We start from the raw sequence: 23,750 nt of genomic DNA, 5'->3' as shown, positions 1-23,750 counted from the left end.
TTAAGTCAAGTAAATTAACCGTTAAATAAGAAAGTTATTTCTTGTTTTTATAAAAAACAATTAGGTTTTGTTTATTTAAAATAGTATATTGTAAATTAGAATCTAACTCAAAATATTAAATTTCTATCATTTTTTGCTGAGATATTTAAATAATAAATTTCTATCTGTGTACTTCTATTAGTCGTGTAACTGCAATACTGCAAATGAGAATAATATTAGAGAATGAAATAAAAATTATAGTAGGTTCAAATCGAAGAGTAACAACCAATAATTTTTTCTAAATATAATTTATAATGATATTCTTTTTCTTATTCAAAAAATTCACTAATATTTGCAAGATTGATAATCATACGATTTTATTTTTATAGATTTTTAAAATAAAAATAAAATTACCAACAAATTAAAATTATAGGTTATCTCACCTCTAGAACTTTAATAAAGTCGTTTGACGATAAGTCAACTTAGACTTTTTTCTTCATTTCGCTAAACAGTCACTAATATAATTTTTTCACTACACAGTTTTTTAAACAATTTTTTCAAAATGTGGGGTTAATTTAATTATAAGCGAAAAGATTGAAGAATGTCAAAATAAAGTAGTAAAACATGTTTATGTTATTTACAAACGCTGTAGCGGTTTTCGTGACGTCACAGAAATCGAGATGATTGTAACGCTACTCTGGTGGTGAGAGCGAATATAAGTATTTGCTTGTATTTTGAAGACACATTTATACCAGACAACCTATCTCTATCGTCCGTATTGTATATAGCTCCGTGTCCCGGTGTTAGCCAAAAACGGTTTTGACATCTCGAAGACGTCAAAGTCCTACAATGGCACATAAATAAATGACGTCTCTAAGACAGCACTTTGTGAGGATTAGGTCAAAGCATCGCGCTTTTGCAATATGGTATTTGATACAATTTACAACAGTATCTTGTTTCGCTCCCTTTTCCAGTGGACAGATAGACAGACTTTACATACTTTTTTGGGGGGAATTTCTTTATGGTTTTGTCTATTATTGGTTCAAGGGTATATGTTTCATAATACCCGAGAGTCTGTATGGCGGGTCGATTCGTACGTAATCTCTTGTTTTTGGAATAATTTGTTCAATATTCATAATAGTAGTTATGAGTTTTTCTTCTGATATCATTATTGCTCCACAGCAAGTAAAAACTCTTTATTTAATTTTATTCTCATTACAAAAATTATAAATTTTAAATGTATTTGACAGGCCGTAGTTGATTAGTATTATTAGTACCATCCTTTTCGGCCACTTGATTGTTCTTCTCAATATTGAATAATATGACAGATATTTATCAGTGAGGTCGACGCCGTTCATTATAAATTGTAATCTACAATGTATTTGGTGTTTCCTGTGATTTTTTTCTTGAAAACTAGATATCGTCTCCCGGCCACAAAATTCGGATTTCTAAAGACGAGATATCTCCCATACGTAATGTGTTAATAAGGTATTTTAATTTTTTGACTCTATCTAAACACTTATGCACATCTTTAATATTTAGACACCAATTTGGTATCCCAAGGAGATAGAATGATTCTCCAAAAACAACAAATTAACGACGAGCAAAAAAGTAATACAATAAATATTAAATATACTAGAGAGCTATTCCTGAAAAGTTCAACTTGCCGTAAAACCTATGAAAAAAATTCAATAGCTTATAGTTTCCGTCTTAAGCAATAGATAAGTGGTAGCCCGTCTCTCGCGCATTTTGCCTCCTCTTTTCTTCATACCCTGAAAAAAACTGCATTTGGACATTTCCTACGAGCAGATGCAAAATAAGATCTTCCATACGACTTTAAACAAATTTACTCGTATGGTTTTTTTATGATTTATTTCTCAATTATAAAAAACTAATTTACATTCTCTGTTCATTATTAAAACTTGTGAACTATGAATGAATTCTATGTTAATTGACCGTGTACATAGATACGAGCCTAATTAATTGAATGTCCGAGCAGATAATCATAATCATGACATAATAACACGTCGCACTTTTAATGTCAAGTAATAAAATGGAATTTAAATGAATAATGCAATAAATGTAATGCATTTTCTTGCAATATTTTTATTTAATTTTTTCTTTATATGAATTATATTAAGTATTTCAAAGACTAAATCGCGATAGTGCGAAGTGCTAGTTATAATACTTAAAACTAAGCATCAAACTCATCAAAAATTTGCGAATTTGATCGACTACATCTCGTTCGAGATAGAATCGAGATAGAAATAAATCTTTCAAATCGTTGCAAATTCTTTTGAGTCATGATACATAATAAAGATTACAGAAGAGTGACAGAATTAATTTATAAAACAAGCATGATAAAATGAAATAATATAATTTTGTAACAATTCTGTATAAAACTCGGAGGTAGGACTTCCACTTTTAAGTGAAAGTATACCCGTGTTTTTCCGGGGTTCCCACCGCTTATAATTAAAGTTTTCACATCATTCAGAAAAGTATGCCACCTGCCAGTATATTGGCAATATCTAAAAAGAGCAAACATACATACATACATACCCATCACCCACTCACTCAACGATTCTCTCACAACCACCAGGTGCAAATACCTAAACTAGAGAGCATCCCCGACGCACCTCCGACACCCTAGTTTTAAACCACTTGTTTCTAAGCGTATATGCTAAGGTATACGTACTTTTTGCTGTATTGACACCAAGGCTGATGATTATTGCAAAAATGACTAATCAAAATTACTAGTACATACTAATATATGTGCATTCTAATAATATACGAGTATATCAGAGTTTCCATAAATAAATTCGGTAATTCTACCATTAAAAACGATTTTATTAAAAGAAGAAAGTATAAAAATTTAATATAAATGTAAAAATGCAAATATCGTATTTTCATCTCATAAGTGACTTACAAGTAGTACTTCAAATATTGAATGATGCATTAATTAAAAACTATCGCGAAAAACGATGTACGGTACACACTACCTAATACGCATATAGCAAAGTACATCGTGCAACCACTGCTACAAGACAATCGCTAATAAGGGAAAAATTTAAAAACTGAACCTATGCTAACCATTTCTTACCAGTACGAGTAGCATTTGAGCACACTCCTAGATGGGAAGGCAGAAAGTATAGGAGGAAGAAACGAAAGATTAGCTCATTAGAAGCTGAAAATCATGATTTGAGAAACATGATTAAAAAAACATAAATACATAACATATAAATTCATTTCATAGAAATTCATCTAAGCGGACTAGGACTAATAGGTTATTTAATTTTTTTATAATTATTTAATTTTTTTAACTTTTCATTTGTAAGAAATTTTAAATTTAATTTTTTAATAAGTAAGAATTTAAAAAGAAAAGAAATATATAAATATATATGTAAAACCCGGAAGACTCCTTTATTAAGTTAGGTGTTCTAATTAAAGAACTAGGCTTTGTACCACCACTTAACTGTTAGAGTCTATCCGTCGCGAAAAGGTTTGTCTTCGTGTTCATTTATTGTTAATATCGAAGTATCGATATATTAAAATTATCGCACTTACATAAATTAAACACGATGCATGCATTTAAGATAATATCACATGCTTTTTGGACGAAATCGATAAATAAATAATAAATAATAATAATAATAATATCGAATAAATTCTCGATTCACACTAGTAACGAGAGCAAAATAGGAAATATAAGAAAGGGCGTTATTAATTGTTGTGTTCTAGTCAATTATATACGTGACCAGAAAATGGTCGAATCCCTCCCAATGAGTTCTATAAACAGTTTAACGCTGGAATGAGTGAAATAGGACAGGATAGATAAAGGCAAAACACTTTTACACGGCACAAAGCTACTTGCCTCGGCATAAAAACTCTCACGGAATTGAGAGAAAAGCCGGGGCAAGAGAACACTTTATTCAATGAACTGATGAAGCATACAATTACAAACAAAACGCTGAAAGAAAATATATTAATAGAATAACGACGCGAGGTACCTTTTGGTCGCACGCTAGAGAGCTCTCTTACCGTTCGCTTCCGACGCAAGACGACAATCGAACGCACGCGGTTTCTTACCGCACCTAACGATGGCCTGTCTGGCCAGAACCTTATCTCGCGTTGGTAGCCTGGTGACCGGTCGCAGATAATTCGCCACAAGCCCACGTGGGGAGCCTGGAGACAAGTTGCGGATAAACGGTACAACGCTCCGACTAGAAGCCCACGTGAGGAGCCGGACGGCAGGTTGCAGGCAATTCGCTACACCTGGCCAGCTAGAAGCCCACGTGGGGAGCCTGGAGACAGGTTGTAGCTATCCGTACAACTGCCCGACTAGAAGCCCACGTGAAGAGCCTGTTGGGAACAAAAACCCAAAAAAAACTCCACACACTCACTCACTCACACACGCTCTATTCACGTTGCCTAGCACAAAAGGCCAAGATAATGAAAAGCTCCAGATGAGAACAAACACTGTTGGTAGCTCAAACCAGAGTGCCCAACAGAATGAGACTCGTGCGTGCACACGGCCCCACGCATCCTATTCCCCCCGCACACCTCAAGACGCCCCCCCTGCTTCTTGCATGGTAAGGCGTGTCCGCACGCATCTCGACAGCCCTTGCGCGCTCTCGCAACTTAATTAACGCATACGCCGCCTATCCTATTCCGCGCGCAATATAAATTATTCTAACAACGTAAATTTCGCCGAACATCCCGCCCGCCTTCGTCGTACTGACGAACCAAACCGAGCTACGGTTGACTGGTTGTCTCAACGTCCCTATCGTCAAACCTGAGGGGGCACAGACGCGCAATGTGTCGCTGACGCAAAGAGGTGCTGGTCTTGACGGTGACCACTCGCACCAACCCGTCCGGGCCAGGGTGCAACTCGGTGACCCTGCCCAACGGCCAATTTGAGGGAGGGTACCGATCATCCCTTATCAGTACCAGCTGCCCGACTCGGAAGTTCTCAGATGGATTCCTCCATTTCTCTCGACCCTGTAAATGTGACAAGTACTCGTTTGACCACCGCTTCCAAAATTATTGCGGACGCGCTGAAGAAGTTGAAACCTATTTAACCGGTCTCCGGCAAAGTAGATAACTCGGCGTCCTGAATCAAAGCCGACACTCCCTCATTGAGGAAGTGAGAGGGAGTGAGCACTTGCAGATCGTCTGGGTCCGTACTCAGCGGGCCCAATGGACGAGAATTAAGGCAGGCCTCGATTTCCACGAGAACGGTGGAAAGCTCCTCAAGGTGAGCGTATGTTCACCCACAACGCTTTCAAATGGTGCTTGACCGATTGACACCATCCTCCCACAGCCCACCATAATGCGGGGCATTGGGGGAATGAAAGTCCAGCTCGTTCCGTCGTTAGCGAGGAGAGGTGCAACCCTATGATAAAGTCCGAAGCCCGGCGGTACATAGCCTTAAGCTCCTTATCGGCCCTTTGAAAATTGGTAGCGATGTCACTATAAAGTTTCGGCAAATACCACGTCTTCCTACGAACCGACGATATGCACAGAGGAAAGATTCCGAGATAGGTCGCTAACCAGCTCGAGGTGGATAGCACGAGTAGCGAAGCAGACAAACAAAGCGATGTATCCTTTACCCGATCGGTTTCCACGACCCTTTGACATCCTCACTTGTACAGGACCCGCATAATCAAGGCCAGAATTGGCGAAAGCCATACTCCCTACCACTCGATCCCCGGGTAACTCACCCCTAAGTTGGTGAGCTAGCTGAGGCTTAGCCCTTTGGCAAGGCATACAGACTCGAATAACTGATTTGATCAACAGATTCCTGCCTAAGACCCATACCTGCGACATCAGGTAACCCAATGTTAAAGCCGGACCCCCATGGAGGCATTTGGGGTGTGCGTGCCGCACAAATAGTCGACTAAGATGCGAGTGTTGAGGCAAGACTGGCGGGGTTTCCGATCAAAAGCTAGATGAGAACGTGTCAACTGGCCTCCCACCCGTAAGAGACCATCAATGGATCGAATAAGCGAGCGATATTCGACAAAACGGATCTTTTGGTGTGGGCGGCAGCCAAGTCTGCTACGCTAGCCGCGTCGAACCTAATTCGTCCTGTTCCGGGACCCATCGAACTCCTAACGTTTTGACAGTCTGATTACCTTCTATGTGTTTCTCCACACCCGGTCGTGCAGAATCTGGAAGAACCTCTATAGAATTAGCCACCCACTTATCTAACTGGATGCCAGCAGAATCTAATAACTTAACCAGTTCATCCCTCTTTCTAACTGCTGTCGGTATGTCATCCGCACCGGCAAAGTGTCGTCGACATACGTCTCCGACTCCAAACACCGAGATCCCAATGGATACCGCGAACCTTCATCCCGTACTAACTGCGACAGAGTACGAATCGCCAGGTAGGGAGCGCAAGCTGTGCCATAAGTGACAGTATTCAAACGAAATTCCACCGGTTAAGATGCTGCGTCAGACGACCAGATAATCCGCTGGTAGTCCTGATGTTCCGGCTCCACTCGAATCTGACGAAACATCCTTACAATGTCAGCCGTGAACGCCACTCGGTACCTACGCCAATTGAGCAAGATTAAGGAAAGATCGCTCTGTAATGGAGGACCTGTAAGTAAAAAGGAATTTAGTGAGTGTCCGTCCCTCGTACGCCGAGAGGCATCGATAACCACCCTTAGCTTCCACCTGGATTCATCCTTCTGCACCACGGCATGGTGAGGTAAGTACCATGCCTCTCGGCGCAGGACCTCCGACCTCGGGACTCGTGACATGTGGCCTAGCTCCTCGTACACCCTCATGAAGTCACGGTACGCCTGAGCCAATCGTGAATCCCGTGCAAACCTACGGTGCAAACAAGCAAGAGAGATTTCTCTTCCTCTGGTTTCAATCTCTTAGGCGCATCCGACACCTCCTCCAGCTCCCAAAACCGCTGCAAAATGTGATTCAATTCCTCCTGAGCCGAACAGTGCAAAACCAGCGAAGAAGAGGTAGTCGCTGTAGCCTCCGCCCGCCGTGCAGCTCCTCCATCCACCGGTCCGGAGATGATCCACCCAAGCGCCGTATCCTGCGCGACGAGCTGCGACGTCGAGAATCTTCTTATCCCCGGCCGGAGCAATTGGCCGTAAACATCGGCACCTAAAATTACATCTATCCGCTTCGAGACGACAAACTCTGGATCTGCTAACGGAATGTCCTTGAACAGGTCTCCGCCAACCCTGGAAGTATAATTAATAGACGGAAGCAGAGAAGTTAGTTTTGGTAACACCAGAGCATCCACCTCGACCTGGAAGGTGGTATCGACCGCCGACCGGATAGTAACTCGTACCCCCGACCGGGCCGTACCCGCATCAACTGCCCCCAGTCCTGAAAGAGGCACATAAGTACGCCGCTTAGACAATCTGAGTAACTGCGTGATCCTTTCGGAAACAAAAAACCTCCGATCCCTGATCCAGAAGCGCTCGTGCCCATGTTCCCTTCCCCTTAGTGCCTGCTACCCAAACTCGTGCAGTGGCAAGCAGAATACTCCTAACGCTATCCGAGGACGTAGCCGCATGCAAACTCACTGGCGGCGCACCAGTCCCATTAATTCCCGAACCTCCCGCAACCGCTCTGGAAGCGGGTTTCTGCATTCCTACTCTACTGGGCGTATGGATAAGCGTATGGTGCATGCCCTTGCACGCGAAACAGCGCCCCCTAGAGGAACAAGCCCCCACCGAATGCTGCCCGAGACAATTGGCACACAAGGCCAAACGCCCAACCTCTCGTATCCGCTCCGGTAACGCCATTGACCTGAACCGAACACACCCAAACACCCGGTGTGGACCCTCACAAAGTGGACACTGAACACCACTTCCAAACCCCTCAGTCGTGATCGCCGGACCCCTCGAATGATGAACCTTGCGGGGAAAGAGAAGAACGCGCGTGCTAGAAGACGCGGATATTTAATCCGTAACCAAGGAAACGCGGCGCTATGCCGCCCCACCGTGGTCCCACTCTCAGATCTCCCACTACTCGCTGTTCGCGTCCCCACCAACGGGCCTAACGCTCAGCATAAGTCTCAAACCGGAAGGAGGAATCCGTGCGGCCGGAAGTAAAGCGCTAGCTAAGTAGGGGTAGGCCGTGCGGCCGGAAGTGAAGCGCTAGCGAAGTGGGGGTAAGCCGTGCGGCCGGAAGTGAAGACCCAACACGTGGCACGTCTCGAATCCACACGCACCACGCGATCCCCGCGGACAAAGAACGATGACGCAACACTCAGACAAAGCCAAAAGAAGTCCACACAAAGAACCGAGGAACAAAGACGCAAGCGTTTTCCGATTTTACGAATTTATCAATCCCACCTATCACTCATTCCTCACCCGAGGCACCAATGTTTCTAGCAATTATATACGTGACCAGAAAATGGTCGAATCCCTCCCAATGAGTTCTATTAAACAGTTTAACGCTGGAATGAGTGAGATAGGACAGGATAGATAAATGAGCAAAACACTTTTACACGGCACAAAGCTACTTGCCTCGGCATAAAAACTCTCACGGAATTGAGAGAAAAGCCGGGGCAAGAGAACACTTTATTCAATGAACTGATGAAGCATACAATTACAAACAAAACGCTGAAAGAAAATATATTAATAGAATAAACGACGCGAGGTACCTTTTGGTCGCACGCTAGAGAGCTCTCTTACCGTTCGCTTCCGACGCAAGACGACAATCGAACGCACGCGATTTCTTACCGCACCTAACGATGGCCTGTCTGGCCAGAACCTTATCTCGCGTTGGTAGCCTGGTGACCGGTCGCAGATAATTCGCCACAAGCCCACGTGGGGAGCCTGGAGACAAGTTGCGGATAAACGGTACAACGCTCCGACTAGAAGCCCACGTGAGGAGCCGGACGGCAGGTTGCAGGCAATTCGCTACACCTGGCCAGCTAGAAGCCCACGTGGGGAGCCTGGAGACAGGTTGTAGCTATCCGTACAACTGCCCGACTAGAAGCCCACGTGAAGAGCCTGTTGGGAACAAAAACCCAAAAAAAACTCCACACACTCCTCACTCACTCACACACGCTCTATTCACGTTGCCTAGCACAAAAGGCCAAGATAATGAAAAGCTCCAGATGAGAACAAACACTGTTGGTAGCTCAAACCAGAGTGCCCAACAGAATGAGACTCGTGCGTGCACACGGCCCCACGCATCCTATTCCCCCCGCACACCTCAAGACGCCCTCCCCTGCTTCTTGCATGGTAAGGCGTGTCCGCACGCATCTCGACAGCCCTTGCGCGCCCTCGCAACTTAATTAACGCATACTCCGCCTATCCTATTCCGCGCGCAATAAATTATTCTAACAATGTAAATATCGCCGAACAAATTGTACTGTTAATTAAATAAATATAACCGATGAAATAAGAAGACCTATCCTGAACTAATAAAACATACAACAAATTATATAATTTTCATGAGGTATTGATGAAAAAGAACTACTCGTGTGCTCGTAAAAAATTTATTTAAATAATTACAGCCAGTAGCTCGTGCCGATTAGGTCCTTTAATCCTCGGCATGATTGAAGAAATTTAAAGTTCCTTCCGTGCTCACTCATTCGTTACCAACCGTTATATAACATATTTGTGATATTTTAGAATTAAAATAACACATATACGAAGTATTAATAGTTAGCATTAGGAGTTCTGCGGTGGCTTCAAAACACTCCTACTTCATAACAAGTATTGTAGTCTGACGATCGGAGAGTTACTCTATTTGTTATTGAAGAAGATCCATCGAAGAAATTATTCCACATCTATGAAGAGGAAGATAATCCGTCGTTATGTCTGTAACATAAAATAGAACAAAATGATAAGTTATATGTAATATGATTCAAAATCATAGCAAACAAAAACGAATAAATGTTAATAAAAATGAATATTCAGAATGCATTCCAATAGGATGAAGCTCAATGGCACCATGACGATGCATCACGCATGTATCAAATAACGCGGTATAAACGAAAATAAAAACCTTATCTACAAGTTTCTTCTCGTAAAATCAAAATTTGAAATTACGGCGAACAACACTGACTTTAATTCGCGTATGATTTTAATTCATTATGCATGCGATCACTGATTCTATAACTGCTTCCCAAAACTGATTTGCACAAAAACAATGCAATACAAAAATCTTTATTAATACGCTGATTAATACGCGAACTGTTTGTGCGACTGTTTAGGGGAAAAATACAACTTTACTCGAACAAAATCTAATGCAATTACTGCCTTGATCGCAGTTAATTTAATATATAAATTTTAAAAATTACTCGCGAACGCGACAGAATTGAAATTAACGAACGAACGTGCTTCTTAACACGTTGAGCGCGGCGTTAGTCCCTGGGGACCGCCGCTGAACTTTTCTTCGGGACGGCGTCGGTCCTCGGGGACCGGCGTTAGACTTTTCGTTCGGCCGACATCGGTTCGGTGGGACCGACAGTATTAAAATTAAAAGATAAATGTCGCCTGAATGAAATGTAGTCAAATATAGTTCTAATGAGCTTTATTAAAGCATTCTAAGCAAAAGTATGGCTGGGATTTACACAGGTAACAAAATGTAACAACCTTTTTTGTTATATTTTTGGCTTTCTTGCACCCAAATAATCTTGAATTTTCAGCATAACAACCAGAACAATATTTTCGAACTTTATGGACGCTTCCTTTCTTTTTCTGCAATTTATGAAGAATTTTTCCTTCGCGATGCGGAATTTGTTCATCTTCTCGCTGTGTCAGTCCATTCACCAATTATCTCCGAAATTCCGTAACTGATATTTTTTGTCCTGTTACTTCTTGAAAGACGAAGAGCGAATTAATCACAGCGGTGTTCAAATATAACTCAAAGGCTAACTTTTTATACCATTTGAGTGTTTTCCTCAAGGGACTGCTATACGCACTCATTTCATCTGATAAATCAATGGATGTTTTTTTTTTATATTCAACTATAATTTGTGGTTTACAGCAAAATCTGCGTTTTGTTTTTATGTTTATCATTTCACTGGAATGTTTTGTGGACAGGACCAAAAAATCTCTCTTGTCCTTCCATTTCAACACTGTAATACCCTGATTATTTTCTTTAGCTATAAGTTCTCCACGTTTCAAATTAGTTCTTATCACATCACTTGGGTTTTCCCTACGATTTGTTCGAAGTGTTCCAGTCAAATGTGCGTTTTTTTCTATTAGGCGATTCGCTAAATCGATACTGGTGTACCAGTTGTCAGTACACAATGTGTGGCCTCTATGAAATAAGTTTTTCAATAGAGACATTACAACATTTGACGGAGTTGTGTTTTCCTTATCGAGACCTTTTTTGGTGTACACATTACAGTTATAAGTGTATCCATGACCACAACATAATTTAAATAATTTTATACCGTATTTGTGTTTTCTCTGTTTGATATACTGCCTAAATACAATGCGCCCACAAATGTAATTAGCGATTCGTCAATACATAATACTTCTGGTGGATCGTAATATTTTTGAAAATTTGTATTCAATTCGTCTATGATGAATTTAATTTTAACGTATTTTACAATAAATAATATTTATTAATAAATAAATCAATAAATCAAAATTTTATTTGCAACGTTTGAAAGTGTGTGTTGTTGTGAAACAGTCTACAGTTGGATTGAACAAAAGATAAAACTATTATTATCGCGACACACAACAGGAGGTTAAATTATTGGATATATAAAATTTCATTGTTAGATTTTTTAAGTGCTTATTATAATATAAATGTATGTATTACAATTGTGTGAAAGAGAATTACCTTTATCGACAACCGGTTTCATAAAATCCTCTCGCAACATATTAAACACCCTGTCAGATTGTCGACCATGAAAAGTTAAGACCAAGTGCAGTTATTACTGGTCCGTTCATCAAATCCTCTATATTTTTACTGTCCCGTAGAATTAAATTGTGATATTTAGCATCTGTCGTATTAATAGATTATTATTATTATTATCTTCATTTATATGTATATTTCGTGTTTCATTTGTTGAGACAATTCGAATAGACGGATTATTGTCAGATTTATTCAGAAGTTACTATAGCTCGAATATTCTTCAAAGAATTTCATAATAAAATATCTTTCATGCTTTTCACAAATTATTGCCTTTCGAATTTTGATATGCAAGTTATTTTGTAAATTAAATTCAATTAGTTACTTTCTGAACAAGCTGTTATTATTATTATCATTATTTAATTGTGCTGATTGTATTGTAGCATGCTAATGTAATTTACTAAAGTTATCAGAGATCAGAATATTGTTGTATATTTTTTTAAAAGTCATCACATTGATAAAATTGAAAAAGTATGATCACCTCCATCAGTATAAATTGATGATAGTTTCCCGAGAGTTTGAGAAGGTCCATAGGAAGGGGAAAGTTTTATTAGAATGTTATAGAAATCGATATTATCTGTAACTTGGAGAATGGTAGTTTTTGTATATTCCCGTAAAGAAGTGGCCATTGACCATCGACCACTATTAACAGCATCTCTAGTTGCGTTGGCTAATATTTCTATTTTTCTATAACCATTAGAATCGATCAAACCCTAAAAATATTGAATATGAAATTTATCTTAGCATGGTAGTTATGGTGATTGATCGTTTATAATCGTGGAACAATTGACTCCATAGCATTACCGTGCTAAGTAAAAAAGGTGCCCAAGTGAGAACAGAATCGATTGGAGATATCCATGCATCGCCAAGGCCAATTCCTTTAGGTTACTTTTTATAGTACCTGCTTGCTGTTCCTATAAATTTAATATATTATATTTTAGTAATATACCTGATATGTTTATATTAATATGTTAAGTATTATTGTCATAATTGTTTGGTTATGGTCATTGTATATATTTGTTTGCTATTATACTTTTGCGTTCATAAATATTGTATAGTAATGCAGATAGATCGTAAGACCCCTTAAACCAGTAAAAGAGACAATAAGAAGATAAATATATTATACTTTATTTTATATTTGTACTAATACGATTTATTATTTATTTATTTATATATATTATATTATTATTATTTATTGATATTTTTATTTTATCAAAAATTTTGATAATTATTTAATTTATATTTTTATGTAATATATTATTTCAATATTATGTTATATACATATATTATTATATATATATTTGTTATATATTTTATTATATTTATTATATATATTTATTATATATTTTATTATATTTATATATATATATTTTTCTTTTTATATATTATATACATTATAATATTATATAATAATATTTGTCTTTTTACGGTTTCCAATCACTTTTTTATTAACACCTTCTCACATTAATTTTTTACTACCAAAGGAGACGCGTTTTATTCGACGACTCTCTGGACTCAATAATCACACAGTTTCAGTCTTTTGTTTCTTCGGACGGGTCACCCATCCATGTTACTAACTGTGCCTATGTGACTTGATTTTAGTAATCGTACCGGAAACTAGTAATCTACAGTGTGGCTAGACCATCGATTTATATAAAATAATTATTGTAATAAACATTACTATATATAATAATTAATAGTATTATTTTATTTTATATTATATTTATTTATATTTACAATGTTGCAAATATAATTTTTATTTAAAACATTACCTTTAATACTTTCTCTTTTATGGATTTTTAGGGTCTTATGAATTATAAATATATTCTAAAATATCTAATAATAAGTATTAATTTTTTATAATGTATTTTTTATAGGACAAAAAAATAAGAAAATAAAAGAAAGATCAGACCTTATACCAAAGTAGAGCAAATTCAGCCACTATCTTTCCACCGTACGATTCGGTTAGGATATAAGTAAATACATCAGAAAATTTTGGTAATTTTTTTAGAAATCCTTTCATACATTCGACGAGATCAATAGCAATTTGTTCGTTTGTTTGAGCATATGCTGATGAGTCTTACACATAACTAAACCCTGCACCAACTGGATTATCAATGAACAAAACATTGTAATCCTTAACCTGTTAGAAGATAAATATTTGGAAATTTTTAATGCATTTCTGTAATACTTATTTTTATTTAGAAATGTTCGAAATGAGAAAAAAATAAATTCCTACCCACGTGTAATTCCTTGGTTTCAAATTTGTATCGAGAGAACCAAGTTCCTCGAAGTTTCCAAAAGAAGTAGAGGATGCACCAGGACCAAATCACTAAGGGTTTTTCATAATACGATTGAACGTCTGCTGTGGTGTAATAAAGCCACCGGAACATATGGGAATATTTTCTAACGGTCACATATCCCTAATCTTGTTCACCTGGACCGAAAACTACTTTTCCTAATATAAAAATTATTCAATTCACTATATTTTATTCTTTTTGTTTTTTGTATTTATATTGTTTTATATTGTAATACAAATATATATTTTGAATTATACTTATCTTACCGAGACTTTCGAAAGAAGGCACGATAAAATGATAATAACTAACGCCGTGCGTTGCATGTTCACGAATTAGAATTTACGGAACACTGATGGCACAGATTTTTACGATTGTATTTAATATATCGTCTTATCAATACATAAATAGATTAGATACGATTCTATATGTGACTTTTATGACAAAGTATATAAGCCCCTTACTTGACAAGTGATCTAATAATAAGTTCCAAATTCGGAAAAATTAATCTGGTAGGGAAATAAAAAATAAGAATCTTTATTTGACAATGAATATAATTGAATTATGTTTTCAAAAATGTATTAGCTGTACAAATAAGTTTCCGCAGTTTTGAGAAAGATGCCATTACACGAGGCTTACGTTAGAATTCGCAGATAATAACCGGCTTGAAAATTAGGTTACCCATTCAAGAGCAACATAACCCTATCATATTATTAACTTCGTATTAGCATCATATATTTTTTTTATCCAAAAATGTCTAAATTTGAGCTAAATAAGCGTCATTTGCGGGAACTTTTAATTTACTTCTTTAATTTAAAAAAATCTACAGTTGAAGCGCATCGATTGCTCGTAGGAGCATATAATGAGGCTGCCTTGAGTGTGAGAACATGTTATGAGTGGTTTCAAAAGTTTAAAAACGGTGATTTTGACGTAAAAGACAAAGATCGCAGTGGAAAGCCAAAAATTTACGAGGATGCAGAATTGGTGGAATTATTGGAGGAAGATTTGTCTCAAACACAAAAGGAACTTGCACTTACTTTAGAAGTCACTCAGCAAGTAGTCTCACATCGTTTAAAATCATTAGGAATGATTAATAAACAAGGAAATTGGGTTCCGTACGAATTAAAGCCGAGAGATATTGAACGCCGATTATGCTTAAGAGAAATACTGCTTGCTAGACATAAAAAAAGGGTTTTTTACATCGTATCATCACTGGTGACGAGAAATGGATACATTATGATAATCCAAAAAGAAGAAAATCATGGGGATTACCAAGCCATGCGTCAACATCAACAGCAAAACCGAATATTCACGGAAAAAAACTCATGCTGTGTATTTGGTGGGATCAGCTGGGTGTAGTGTATTATGAGTTGCTAAATCCGAGCGAAACAATCACCGGAGCCCTCTATCGAACACAATTAATGAGATTGAGCCGAGCTCTGAAGGAAAAACGCCCTCAATACTATTCTAGACACGAAAAAATTATTCTCCTGCATGACAATGCTCGTCCACATGTAGCGGCTCCCGTGAAAAAGTATTTGGAAACACTTGATTGGGAAGTGTTACCCCACCCGCCGTATTCACCAGACATTGCTCCGTCCGATTATCACTTATTTCGGTCCATGGCACATGCTCTGTCGGAGCAGCGGTTCAAATCATATGAAGATACCAAAAATTGGGTTGATTCGTGGATAGCCTCAAAAGACAAGGAGTTCTTCCGACGTGGGATCCGAATGTTGCCTGAGAGATGGGAAAAAGTCATTGCAAGTGATGGACAGTATTTTAAATAACCTTAAAATTATCATTCTTTTAGAATAAATACTTAATTTTTAATAAAAAAACGGCGGAAACTTATTTTTACTCCTAATAGCATTTCTATAAGTACATAAATTAAGTGTAAGATGGGAAAACTCATTTAGAAATTTATAAAAATTTATAACTCAAAAACTATGAGCTTTAGCAAAATGTTGTATATAATACTTTCGTTGTGAAATTGCCCAAAATATGAAAAAAAAATAAATTCATCTCGAAAAACTATAACTTTTTGAAAAATTGTTTAAACAATTGGCTGTAAAAAATTGAATACTTTACTTTTCAGCAAAAAATTGTGATATTCGGATTCAACGGATTAAAATACATACAAAAAGTTTAGTTTTATCCATCGAGCTCAAAATTTTACGAAAATATAATACCGTATGCAAATAAAATATTTTTAAATGCGTTTTTCTCGAAACTATATTTGTCAAGTCGGTGACCACTATAATTCAATAACAACTCAATGGATTTTGATGAAATTTTGACTGTTTAATAATAGCACTAAGAACTAGTTCTTCATTGAAGGATTTTTATTTACGTGAAAAACTTCGATTTTTTTTAACAAGAAACTCATGACTTTTTGGTGAAAAATCGAAAAAAAAATGCCAGAAGCCGCCATTTTGGTAATTTTCAAAAAAAAAAAAAATAAAAAAGCATCGATGAAGGAAAAGATTTACTATAAACTAATGATTTATATTTTTTTTTTGGATGATCTAATAAGATGTTCTGATGGTGAACGCGAAGCACTACTTGCGAAACGGGGTCCAACAAAGATGGCGATATTTTTTAAATAATTAATATTTGTTTTCGAAATTTTGTAGAAATTAAGTTGAAACTGAATTTAAAAACTCTGTGTAATCAGTTTTATAAACCAAACTTAATTATTATAAAAAAAAAATTATTAAAAATTTTCTTTTTTTCACACTTCTGACTGCATCTCCCCCCATTAAACAACATTATATATCCTGAAACAAATACGGTGAAATACTAACCATAAAATATTCAAATAGACGTAATATTAACATGGAAACAACATGTAAGAGCTAAAATAGAACAAATTCGTATAGAAAGACGGTACATGTACTGCCATACAAGTATTAGGTTGGTGCATATGAAATGTCGGATTTTCCTTACATGTGAACGTTTTCTTCCCTGTTGTCGTTATTCTTTTATTTTTGGCGTAACTTCGTTTATAGTAGTACTGTCGACAGCCAGAGTCATATTTCAACAAAACAGATTTTCTCAAAAATGTTTAATTTTTTAATTTTGTTAAAATTTTATAAGGATATGAATTCAACTGATATTCGTATAATTTTTAATACGAGTATAAACTTGGTAATAATGCTGCAAAATCTGCACGCAATATAAACCAGGCGTTTGGGAAGAATACTGGTAACGATCGAAAAGTGCATCTTTGGTTTGAAAAACTTCGGTCTCGTGAATTTTCCCTTCAAAACGAACCGCGTCGAAGACCCAAAACGTCCGTGAAAAACGATATTTAGAAACGAATTCAACTTTATCTACAAGGGAATTTCCTACCAGAATGAAAATTGATCATACAACAATATTGCGACACCTTTCTGAAATTGGCAAGGTGAAAAAATAGATAAGTGGATACCGTACTAACTAACGAAGCGAAATAAGCTGGATCGATTAAACGTATTCTCATCATTACTCACCCAGTTTTTTCAAATGAATGAAAATATGAAATTTTGGAACACCTATCTTATTCATCAGATCTTTCGCTAACTAACTTTCATTTTTTTAAACCTTTACAACAATTTTTACGTGCTAAACAATCAAAAAATGAAGACAGTCTGAAAAAGTCCATATCAGAGTTTATTGATTCTAAAGATCAGAGTTTCTTTAAGACCGACATCTGTGCATTATAATCTCGTTGGGAAAAGTATATTGAAGCGTATGAAGCATATTTTGATTAAATAAACAGCTTTTGAAAAAAGATGTGCAGTTTTAAATATTACTTAAAAATCTGACATTTCATACGCACCAACCTAATAGAAATTCGAAACTAAACATAAAAAATAAGGTATTATTATCCAAGGTAATAATTAAATTGGATATTACATTTATGTACAATACTACATTTACAATACTAAATAACGTGCGTGGCCTGACGAGGACTTCCTTCACAATTCGTGTGGCACTCAACGTGATAACGATTTATGTACGATCCATAAAGATTGTAGAATCTTAGCGTATATTCGAAATACGCGCCTCAATTATTTTGAGAATATTCGTAGTGAGAATATTCTTTCTTTGTGAGAATATTAAGAATATCGAAATGTTATCGCTTCTCCCCACTCTTTAAACCGTTGCTAAGCACGCTCTGCTGGATCTATTACCAAAGATACTCGTCCTATTCTTCCACTGGTTTAATTTAATTATTACATACAGTGGTGATTGATATTATAAAACTGTGAATATCTTTAAAAATATCATTAAAAACATTGATTATATGTGTATATAATAATAAAAGTCTTTCTTGAGGTTATTTGAGGTATGTATTATTATTTATTAGTTTTTTGAGGTTAACTGAAGTATGTATTATTATTTATTAGTTTTTTGAGATTAACTGAGATATGTATTATTATTTATTAGTTTTTTGGTGGTTAATCGAGGTATGTATTATTATTTATTAGTTTTTTTGAGGTTAGCTGAAGTATGCATTATTATTTATTAGTTTTAATTCGTTTCATTTCTTCTCTATAGTGATCATCAATTTAGGTTGAAAATGAATAAACTGGATAGCATGCTGTACGATTTTTTTTTATTGCTTAACCATAAGTTAACAATTTTCTGATTTTAATCTAAATATACCGATGAATTACAAATTTTTCTCTTTATCCTGATATTATAACAAACAATAGTAAGTAAAATAGCTTAATGTTCAGTTAAAATACTTTACCGAGTAAAAAATATGTATTATATTATATTTTAATTCAATTTATGGGGCTCTGTTTCTATTTTTATATGTTTATATTTCATACGTAAACTACTTTCTTAAATAATTTTAGCTAAATATGCGGCTCTACATTTTTGTTCCAATCAAGGACTGTAACGCACCCAAGAAAAAGATTTCCTTGCAGCATCGGATCTGTGCATTTAAATTTTATTTTCCAATGGGTTAACGATATAAAATTTTTTTTTACTAATGTCTCCCTCGTAGAGATTTCATGTGAATTATTATGAGAATAGAATTCAACCACAATTACAAGGAATAAGCAAGACATGAATCTGTGAAAAGGTAAAATAATAATCTTGCTTCTGAAAGAAACAAATATTATAATTCTCTTGAAAAATATTTATTCAAAGCATTAGAAAACTTATTCTCTTTGCATAGATGATCAATCATTTTACTGGAAGAGAGAGCGCATTATTTTCAACAACGATAAGAAGTAGCCGTCGATACTGAAATCATGAAAGATTTTGAAAGACACCGTCTTCTTTTTATTCACACTGGAAAGGAACCATGTGTATTAATAGTCTATCAAAAGAATTGAAAAATGAATGCATCTTAGTTATTTATAAATTATTTTCTACAATAATTCTTATTAAACCATAATATCTTTCAGCTTTTTGATCAGTATCAGTATACATTTAAATTTTTGTTTCAGTTTTTCAGATTTCTAATACTAATGCAGAGATGTGTAATGCCTATTACTATCGTTATAAAAATGTATCTAAAAGAAAGTATCGAAGCATCGAAAGAAGTATTCGAAGCATCTTTCGAATTCGGATGATTTAGCCAATGAGAACTTTTGCTACATCCGAATTCAGACGACGTGCCATTAACGTGTTAATTAATTGAAAATGTGGAATTATTGTAATTTAATTTATTCAATTTACAATCAGTCTCTTGCATTTGACAATTCATATCCAAACGTAACGCAATTTCAGAGTCTCGAGAATTCATAGCTGAAATTGAATTATCAATCTTTTCCATAAATACAACCGTAGCATTACAGTCATGCAATTCATAATAATCGTCTTTATACATAGACATTGTAACTCTTAATTGGCGTGATAATAACTAAAATATAAATTTAATTAGACGGATTAATTTTTATGAGGTAAGAAGTATAAATAAAAAGCAATTTAAATTGGAATTTTACGAATGAAAAATGTAAAAATAAATCATCAGTTACTGATAACAACATACTTGCATTGCAAGAAGTACATTCAGTTTTGGAAAATCTTCAAGCCTTAGATGATGAGGAGAGAATTTAAAAGCAATTAAGCATTAAGAATTTAATAAGAATTTAAAATCGCGATTTTTTAGTTATTTATTCAGAAAGATGGAGTATCAATTACTTTATTTCTCAAACATTTCAGCAAATGTGAAAAGTCAAACAGAAACCATAAGTGTTTAATAAAATCAAAGGGATGCGTACAACTAAATTTATAATCTTCTGTTCCAAACAGTTTCCACACTCTGCGGTTCCATTGTGTACCATCGCAAGTTATTTAATCAACATGAAATCCTGATTTTTCAAGTAACAGTACTCATTCTATAAGTAGCTTAGGTTGAATTTCATTAGTCACTGAATTTTTATTTAAGATACTTCCAACAACTTGTACGCAGCCACCTTGGAAAGACTGTAACATGAATACTAAATCTTGAGCAGCTCTAGTGTTCATTAAACGCTCTGGCATATGAGCTTTCAAATTAACAATGCCATCCAATTGTATAGTACGTGAATTTAATTTTACCCCTTCACTTAAAGTTATTTTATCAATAAGACGTGTGCCTGATAGAAAATGTGTTGAAATTTTTTAAATGAATTTTATTCAAACATTTTACAAAGTTTGAAAAAGTAATTATTTGAAAGCGAATGAAAAGTTGATAAAAAAAAGACACTCAAGCAAATCTACAGAAGAGATAAAGCTAAAAGAGGAAGAGACAACAGCAATTCGATAGTTACATGAAAATAATTTAGGAAACCGAAAACACTATCCAATTTTTGGATGTAAGAATTTAAAGTATCTTTGCAAGGAAAGGGTAAAATTTGTCTTTTTCCAAGTTGGTCATATACTCTGCAGGGCTTTTAATTTAATTAGAAGACACTTATATACCCATTCTATATCGAATCTTTGCTATCTTAAAATTTGTAATCTTAGTGGAATCGAAATTGGCTCGAACGACTTTTGTTGAATTTTCCAATAGGTCAGCTATTGCTTGCTCGAATTCTTTCAATTTTTACTTCTGCACATTTTAATTTTAGCTCATTAATTAATTGAGACAGTTCATTATTCTACACATAAAATACACCAACAAACTCGAATAAACCATAAAAATACTATATACTACACTTTAATTACCTTTATTTGCAAGCGTGAGCATTTGCTTTTTTTGAACATTTATTTATATTTAATTTTTTGATACAAAACTTAAAACTTTTTAAGCGTTTTGTTTGCGATTTTGTAACTGTCTTCTAAATGTCCAACAGGATTCAAATCGATACACTCCTTTATATTGTTGTATCTTTTCATTTGGTAAAATTATATTAGTTCACATTGTAGAAAATCTGTTAAAAAAACATCTGACTTCAGAAATGAGAAGCTTAAAATAAGAGAGATAGAAAAAAACTTTTTTTTATAAGATTAATGTTTAAATATATAGCAGAAAAGAAATTATATATATAAGATATAAACTTAACATTTTAAATGATAACATCGCAGTTAAAATCAGAAAAATATAATATTTTATGCTATTTTTAAAAATAATTAATACCTATTACTATCAAAACTAATTCCATCACAAAAATGACTACTTTTCATCTGTTTTAATAAGTTCCAAAAATCACATCGATGCTTGAAAAATGAAAAGTAAAATCTGTAGACACGTTGGTTTTAATATTTGTTATTTATACGTCAGAAAACAATTTGCTCTTATTTGAATGTTAGTCATAATAAACAAAATAAATTTTAATTATACCAATAAGATACCTCGATTTTAAAAATTCAATAAATTTTTATGTGAAATTTTAATGTTAAAGATTTTGGGTCTGTACAAAATAAAAAATAGTACGTAAGGTTCTCGCGCGTAGGAAGCGAAACTTCTACCTATGATCAGCTTAATTTTTATGTTTATTGATGGAAATGGATTGTTGTTGAAAGTGTCGCATGTTTTAAACTGTAAATTGTACTTTATTCATCGATTTCCATTGGTTGAGATGTAAAAATGAAATGATAGGTTTATGATTACTGAAGTATGATACGAATAATTTGTAATTTAAAGTTTTGCAAATAACGGAAGAATACAGCGTCGATGATAGTGCTTGATCTCGTTGTAAATTAATGTTGTCATTGTTCATTTTTGAATGAAGTTTTTCGCTCAAAAATTGAATTAATGACTGCTTCGTTCGAGTTTTTTTTTCCATTTCTTACGTTACTTATCCACAATCATTTTTGAATGAAACGCTACGCAGAAACACAGTAGATGGGCAATTGGCGTGAGAGCGAGAGAGTAGGAACGATTCTCTCTCTCTATCTTAACTGCCGCTGAAAAACAGTAGACGCGCTTGTGGCGAGAGAGAGAGAGAGAGAGGGAGAGAGAAAGAAAGAGTAGGGACGATTCTCCCTCTCTATCTTCCTAATTGACACGTTTGTTGGAAGAAGAGAAGCGTCGCGCTGCACATGCGCAAAGCCTTCGTTATATCGTATGCGAGGGAAAGAGTAGAAACAACGTTCTGTCCTCCTCGCTCGTTAAGTATAGAGAGAGAGAATCGTTCCTACTCTCTCACTCTCACGCCATGAGCGCGTCTATCGTATGCGAGGGAAAAAGAAGAGCGTAGTATGAAATTTTAAGAGTATTGTTTTTTGCATTTCAATTTATAAGTGTTAATTCGAAGAAACGAAAATTTAACCAAAAGTCTTTTACACAATGATTTTGTATTTCGTATTTAGTGTATTATTCTGTAGGAAATAGTTGTTCTAAAAATTGTAAAGCATTCAAAAATTGGCAGAAAAAATAAATAACATTTGCGGGGTGTTTTAGATTTCAATGGACAAGAATTTCTTGAAATTAAAAATGATATGGAAAAATTGATAACTATTTAGCACAACCGATAAGCTGAAGTTTTCAGATAGGCATAATAAAAGGGAATATATTTTAATTCGAATAGAAGAATAAGAATACATTTATTTCGATCAATTAGTTATTTCATTTATTATTTAATTTGATACTAAATTGATTATTTTTTACATTTAATTGAAACATATATAACTTTATGTTGACATATTTGCCATTGTGCCTTGGCGAAAAAATTCCAATCACAGCCTAAAACTTATATTTTGCTTTACTTATCACAACAAATGTATAATACTGGATTCTCAATGAAAATCATTGTGTCATAGACATGTAATACTTGTAACGAACATTAATAAGAATTCTTTTATTACTTTTTAGTCGCTCAAATTCAAAAGATACGTCAAAGAACAATTTGCCTTGCGTCATTTCTATTGGTATTTGACGTATGAAAGAATTGAATATCTGTATAGATTCTTGCATTACCACCAGAAATCGTTCCATCAACGCTTAACACTTTACAGACCTACCACTCTACTTTCAGTTGAAAATAAATGAAACAGTTTAAAAATGTTTATTATATTAGCTGTATAAATACAAATGTACTTTTTAGGGAAACAGACGGAAAATTTAGAGGGATTAGAGGAATTTGAGGAGAAAATAAGAAAGTCCCAGGATCATATAATAAATGCGGAAGGTAGAAGGCTTTTAGGTATATGCGAAGAGCTTGGATTGAAGGTGCTGAATGG

The 23,750-nt window shown here is 35.2% G+C and overlaps 1 pseudogene; it reads right to left on the bottom strand.

Moving 5' to 3' along the window:
- Positions 1–11,822: 11,822 nt before the first annotated feature.
- Positions 11,823–19,977, bottom strand: LOC122519346 (annotated as a pseudogene).
- Positions 19,978–23,750: the final 3,773 nt, after the last annotated feature.

The sequence above is a fragment of the Polistes fuscatus genome, unplaced genomic scaffold (assembly GCF_010416935.1).
Source record: "Polistes fuscatus isolate 324 unplaced genomic scaffold, CU_Pfus_HIC Scaffold3, whole genome shotgun sequence".
Taxonomy (NCBI): Eukaryota; Metazoa; Arthropoda; class Insecta; order Hymenoptera; family Vespidae; genus Polistes; species Polistes fuscatus.
This window is presented reverse-complemented; position numbering and strand designations above follow the sequence as displayed.